Source organism: Dipteris shenzhenensis, chromosome 9, assembly GCF_047967505.1.
Source record: "Dipteris shenzhenensis isolate YYH24624 ecotype China chromosome 9, Dip_SZ_1.0, whole genome shotgun sequence".
Taxonomy (NCBI): Eukaryota; Viridiplantae; Streptophyta; class Polypodiopsida; order Gleicheniales; family Dipteridaceae; genus Dipteris; species Dipteris shenzhenensis.
The window spans coordinates 43,053,786-43,060,950 of NC_141604.1; positions in this window are offsets into that span (position 1 = coordinate 43,053,786).

The following is a 7,165-nucleotide window of genomic DNA, read 5'->3' on the forward strand; positions in this document are numbered from 1 at the left end:
GTTTGAAAAGGCAAAGGCATCAAAACTTGAAAAAACAATTCAAATTATATCAAAGAATAGAAGGCATAGTGCTTGGAAAGCATCCATAGGGAGTCGAGGAGTCACACATTAGTTGCAAGCTAGAGTGAGAGAAGGTTCCAACCACCAACAGAAGCTATGGTGTAATTGCATACAAATATGAAATAAATATATTGCTTACTTTGACCACAATTTGTGTACTCACTCTTTAATATCTTGCTTATTTTGACCACAATTTTTGTACTCACATGATGTTGGAAAGTGGGGACATGGTGAAGGAGGGGGAGAGAAGGGAGGGGTGTAGGGCAGGGCAAGGGGAGGGGTGGAGTGGTAGAAAGGTTGGGGGAGGGGGGATGGGGGGTATGGGGGAGGGCGATGGGTGTGGGTAGGGCAAGTAGGGGGAGGGCAATGGGGGGGGAGGGCGACGAGGGGGGGGGGGGGTTGCAGGGGTTAGGGCAGGGGTGGGGGGCATGGTGAAACCCTAAACGTAATTAAAAGAGGTGTCAAAACATGATGGGCCTATATAAAATGTAAAAAAAAAAACCCTGACTCATTATTCAATGGCAAGAGTGAAGAACAGGGGAAGAACACTACTAGACCCACGGGATGCCACTCCACCCTTCCTCCTCTAGCTCCACCACCTCCATGGCATCTGTGCACACGAACCTATTTAGGTCTGGTGGCACCTCCCCCGACTCTCGTGAGCGCTCCCCCAACTCTTGTGAGACCTCCCCCAAGTCCAGTGAGCCCACTTGCTAGTCTCGTGAGCCCACTCCCAAGCCCCAAGAGCATGAGCCTTCCCCTCAGCCTTCCCCTCAGCCTTCCCCTCAATCTTTCCCTCAGCCTTCCCCTTGGCCTTTCCTCCCCATGAGAGCACTCCCCTGATTGGACAAAATGTATTCGATAACCTCCTAGACATAGAGAGGCTTCTTGAGGGCTAACAGACTGCTAGGAAGGGCACAATCTTCCCTCTCCCAATGATACAGCCCATCGTAGAAATGATACATGTGCCCATGAAGAGGGTAAAGCAGATGCCAAGGAAGCCCCATCCCAAAGAAGGACAAAGGTCAAGACATCTGCGAGAGGAGGATCAATGCAAACAAGAGCAGCGGAAGAAATTCAAGGTAGACAAGAGGCTGTGGGATCATGTTCGAGTACCTATAAAGCCTCCACTAAGAGTTAGGAAGCCGTACAAAGCAAAGCCAGGAGCGTGGGCCCTAAGGGAGATCAGGCAAATGCAGAAGACCACCGACAACCTGATCTCATGTTCTCCCTTCCAACGTGTCATACGAGAGATAGCACAGGGATACAAGGATGACATTCGATTCAGCACAAGAGCTATGGTGCTCCAAGAGGCTACAGTGCAAGTGACCACCACTCTATTTGAAGATGCCAACTTGTGTGCCATCCATGCAAAGTGCATCATGGTCATGGACAAGGACATGGCTTTGGCGAAGTGGCTATGGAGTGACCCAATCTTGAAGCCCTAGATTCTCTTATAGCCCACCACTCTTAGGACTTAGACCACCCCCTGCCCTTGAAGGCACTATCTTGTATCTAAGGCCCAAGGGCTGATATATTTTAATAAAATATATCCACATTATCTACACTATTGCATTGTTGTGTATTTTCCATTTCTATGACTGAAGTAACTGATCATTTTAATGTAAGTTTTGAATTATGTCAAATCCTGAAGAAGTTTCACCATTGTGCAGAAGGGAAAAGTATTCGAGACATTGCTAGGACCCTAGAAAGCCCAAAACCTACCATGGCATGAATTTGAATGTCCAAATTCGCACCGTGGTGGGTTTTGGGCTTTCTAGGGTGTCCTGGCGACGTCCCGGATACTTTTCCCTTCTACGCAATGGTGAAATTCCTTTAGGATTTGACAGAAATGAACTTTCGATACCCAAAATTGGTGAAAATGATACTAAATTGGCTAGAAATGTATTAAATTAACACAATGAAAATGATGGAGAAAATATATCATCAATGACTTAAGCAAAATACAATGGAATTCATGACGAGCAATGATAACTTAAAACAAAAAATAAAGACATGTAGTCATGTATCCATTGAAATATCCATTTAAATATATGTTTATATATACAAAAGGCCTCACAGGCTATCTTTCTTCTTGGCTAGTTCGAGTACATCAAGAATAGGGGTCGTTGAATCCCCTAGTGGATTCCTAGATATAAATCTAGCCACAACAACATTAACATCCTCCTCTCCTGTTGCCAAAGACATAGCCATTGCCGTCAATGCCATGCCATGTTACCCTGTCAAGATGAGAATTGATTGAGCTCAAACTCATCCTGCAACAATTCAACAAACATTAGAAGACTGACAAAACAAATTATACTGAAAGAACATCAAAATAAAAAATATTGTTTGAACTTACCACTACAGCATCTTCGGCTTCTATCCCTTCCTCATTTGCAATGTTGATGAAACCAGGTGCTGTGTGATGTTTCGTTTGGGAGGTGGACGCTTTCTCCTAACCTGTGTTGGAGGTGGAAGCTTTTGCATGAGAGGGTTGTGCATCGCATATGGACATGTCTGCATCCCTCATTGAAATCAGCATCATCAAGAGAAAGTCTTCCATTGTCTAGTCTTTGGAACCTAAAACCTTGGGATCTTTGACACTTGTGTCAACATTGAAATGATGTGTTGTGTGATGTTCCATTTGGGATGAAACCATGTGTTGTGTGATGTTCCATTTGGGATGAAACCAAGTGTCGTGTGATGTTCCATTTGGGAGGTGGATGCTTTCTCCTGACCTATGTTGGAGGTGGAAGCTTTTGCATGAGAGGTGGAAGCTTCCTCAATGTTGATGAAACTGAGTGCTGTGTGATGTTCCATTTGGGAGGTGGATGCTTTCTCCTGACCTGTGTTGGAGGTGGAAGCTTTTGCATGAGAGGGTTGTGCATCATATATCGACATGTCTGCATCCCTCATTGAAACTAGCATCGTCAAGAGAAAGTCTTCCATTGTTTGGTCTTCGAAACCTAAAACCTCGAGATCTTTGACACTTGTGTCAACATTGAACCCTGATAGGACTCCGAGTGCCTCATCCTCTCATAGGTCAAAAACAACCTTTATGCATGGAGGAATACGTGCTCTTCTCCATCAATGATGAGGGGGGACAAGGACCATAATTTTGATCTTGGGTTAGCAGTCTTCGATGCAGATTCTTTCTCTACTAGGGGATCTTGAAGTAGGCTCAATGCTTGAGCTGCTTCCATCTCCTTTGTTGCATCGTCAAGAGTCTCTTCCATGTACATGTCCGAGTCTAGTCTAGGGATGACCAGATCAGCAATTCTACTAGACGGGGTGCTAGACAATGAGGCTTCTTCCTCTAAATTTCCTTCTTGGAGAAGGAAGATGAATTTCATCTCCCATGAAAGGAATTTGGTGCCTGTATTTCTTGTGGTCCCCATGTCTAGGATGTCTTGAACTTCAACTGTCCTAAACCCTTCGTCTATAAGGTTGTCACAAAGTGGGCCAAGCGCTTTACAAACTTGGGTTCCTCTACAAATAGATACTTTATGTAATCTATGGGAACCCATTGTTGAGATATGGTGCCATGAGCACATAGATTGAAGGCTAAGGTATGGTATAGGAAAGAATTAAAGTAGCCACCCTAGGATGTGGACTACATGATGTGGAGATGTGGATTGAGGATATCCACAAGGAGAGATGTGGATGAGAGGACCCCACAAGTGTTGATTATTCAAAGGGTACTCTCTATATAAGAGGCCTATCATGTATTGTTGAACACACATTGAGAAGAAGAAGAAATGCACATTCACTCAAGATTCTCTTTATGAGTCCAAGCTAATCTAGCTTGGAACCTAATTCACTTGAGGTACATGTCATGAGCACTCTCTTCATCATGTTTCCACATAGGTTCCATCCACCTTAGAGCATTTCATAGATCCTGACGCACACATGTTTGTCACCCATCTCTTTGAAGAGTGGTCAAGCGTATAAGCAAAATTTGAGAAATTATCTTGCATGTAAAGGATGAGATTTGAGAAGTCATTCTTGGCTCACATATATGTGCCTAGGACATCTAAAGTCCTATCAAACACTAGAAATAACTCTTCCTCATAATTTGCAAATGCAGTTCATGAGATGAAGTCATGGAACGCAATTCTATAGTTGAATCCATGGCAAATAGCAGCTGATGGAGGGAGTAACTTTTGAGGACGGGAGTTTCTATGGCTCTCTAAATGTGAAAGTGAGAATGTGATGTAAAAAAACTCCTTAATATATATTAAAACCCTCAAAATTAAAATTAATCATAAAATCCCCAAATTTTTTGAAAAACATTTACTATGAACCAAAATAACATTACCATGAAAGGAGAAAACATTAAAAGAAATAACATTTTAATTTAATTGTCCATCATCTTTTGAAGCAATAACTAGGATTTGACAGACAAAAAATTAAATGCTACACTGGTCAAACACATTGTTAGCAATCTTCAAAGTTGCAGGAGGAATGAACTTGGCACTATGCATGCACTTCTCCACATGGCGGCTGATATTACCACCATTTAAGTTAAAGTAGAAGGACTCTAACATGCTGTCCTCCATGACCAATAGGTGTTCTCGCACATCCCTTAGAGTCTATTGCAATGTGACATTCACATTCTTGACATCTCCCTTTTCAACATCAATAGACGTTTAAACTTACCCGGTATTGTCTTCATCATTAGAGTCTAGGGGAAGCCACCAGCCATTTGTTTTCTTCCAATGCCTATACTAAAAAGATAAATACAACATTTGGCATGACAAATGGTATCTAATAACCACATTGTCTTTACATGCATGAAATTGAAACACATCACCCTTTTGGTCGCCTGACCTAGTTCCCCAATTCATCCCAAGTAAATCTTCAAGAGCATTTTCATCTACACGCTTGTAGGACCACATAGTTTTTGTTCTATGCATATGTATATTCTGAAATAAAGAAGCAAAAATGTGCAGAGGCATGAACCAAGATAACCTTGCCCATTTGGATCCAAATGTAATCTTCATGGCCATGCCCACATCCTTTGCAATCTTGTCCTTGTATGATTGCAATGTCCTCGAGTCCACATTGCTGCAATCCATGTCTTGAAGTTGTGGTGGTGCAATGGTTTGCAGATGGCCATAGCTTGATGATGTCATTGGAGTGATGTATGTTGCATTATACCAATACACATTCTTCATTCGCAAGGAGGCCAACTTCTCCCCGGCCTGCATTTGCTTACCTAAATCCTCATGAATCGCAGTGAACTTGCCTATGAATGATTCAACTGGTTCCCACTCCTTGAAGTCTTAAGGGAAAACATCTGCCACCATGAATAAGAGCTATTAGATACCAAACATGAAATTTCCAAATGGGCTCATTACACTTCCAGGTGAAAAAGGTATATAGATAGAAAGGCTCACAGTGTGATGGTATCCTAGATTGATTGAATGATGGAGGAAGCCGCATATCTTTTCCCATGTAAACATGTTGCACTTTTGTGAGCCATCCTTTCTTCCCAAACTTGAACTTCAAGATGCGCCCCTTCCACTCATGCAAGATGCCACCTCTCTTACTCTTGGGAAGCTTATGTGGACCTTTGGCCGATCCTTTCATCACTATCCAGTCATTTAAGTTGTAGGTGCAAGGGATCCACTCATCCAATGCATTTCTAGTGTTGTGGAAGACACAAGAGGTCACAGCATTGCATGGTCTCCATGCTTGCAGAGGTTGCAATAGCAAGAATGGGACTCCTACACAGGGCAATACAGCTCCAATAGAGGCACAACAGAGGGAGGAGAGGGATAGGGCAACAACAATAGAGGCACAGGGGAGAGAGAAGGAGAGGGACAGAGTAGCTCCAACAGAGGCACAAAAGAGGGAGAAGGAGAGGGACAGAGCAGCAACAACAACAACAGAGGCACAAGAGAGGGAGAAGGAGAGGGACAGAGGAGCTTGAACAGAGGCATAGGAGAGGGGGAGGGAGAGGGGGGGGAGGGAGAGAAAGAGAGAGAGAGAGAGAGAGAGAGAGAGAGAGAGAGAGAGAGAGAGAGAGAGAGAGAGAGAGAGAGAGAGAGAGAGAGAGAGAGAGAGAGGAGCTGTAGCAAGCAGGCCAGAGGAGGAGGGAGCAGAGAAAGAGGGGGAAGAGGGAAAATGCATGGGATTTGGTTCAAATGGAGTGATTTGGTAGGCTATGGACCAAAACAGTGGGGGGTAGAGATCCTAGAAAGAGGGAGGGGAGAAGGAAAATTTGCCAAAAGGGCCCTACCATCCCATTGAAGGCAGTTTTGGGCTCATGTGGGGGAGGTGCACCTGGTAGGAGGGTCAAACATGGGTCAAGAGGGGGGAGGGATGGTTTTGGGTTCCCTAGTGTAAGGGGAGCAACCAATATGGGCTCTCTGCAGGCCTACTCACCCTCCACCTCAACATACCATTGCCTCACACCTTCTAGCACTCTCATTGTTACACCTCAAATCACTCTCTAATCCCTTGAAATTAGGAAACACTAATTGGAGGCCCTTTTGAGACCCCAATTCTCCCCTAATGTATGGCCTAGATTGAAGTACATATTGCACTCATCCCCTCCCTTGGATCCACCCCTTGATTGATGGTCCAAATAAAAGCACATTTTCCTCTGATCCCCTCCCTTGAATCCACCCCTTGATCTATGGCCCAGTTTGAAGAGCACTTTTCTCTCATCCCCTCCCTTGGATACACCCCTTGATCTATGGCCTAGCTTGAAGTGCATTTTCCTCTCAGCCCCTCCCTTGATCTACCCATTGATCTAAATGGTTGGGAGTGCTCTACCATAACTTTGAATGTGACCCTTGGATTGGAAACAAGATTAATGGCTAGGAGTGAGGACCATGGGTGTAAACCATGGGTGAGAGGTTTCCCCACCCATAAATGCTCAACATGTCCTTTTGTACAACAAAACATACCAGTGTCTGACACAAAGGAGCACTCTCATTTGTACACATCAAATCCCTCTCTAATCCCTTGAAATTAGGAAACACTAATTGGAGGCTCCTTTGAGACCCCATTTCTCCCTAATGACAGCATTGAAAAAATGTCTTGCACCATCGTTAACTGGCGATTGGAAGAACATTAGCAAGAGGCCCTTGAT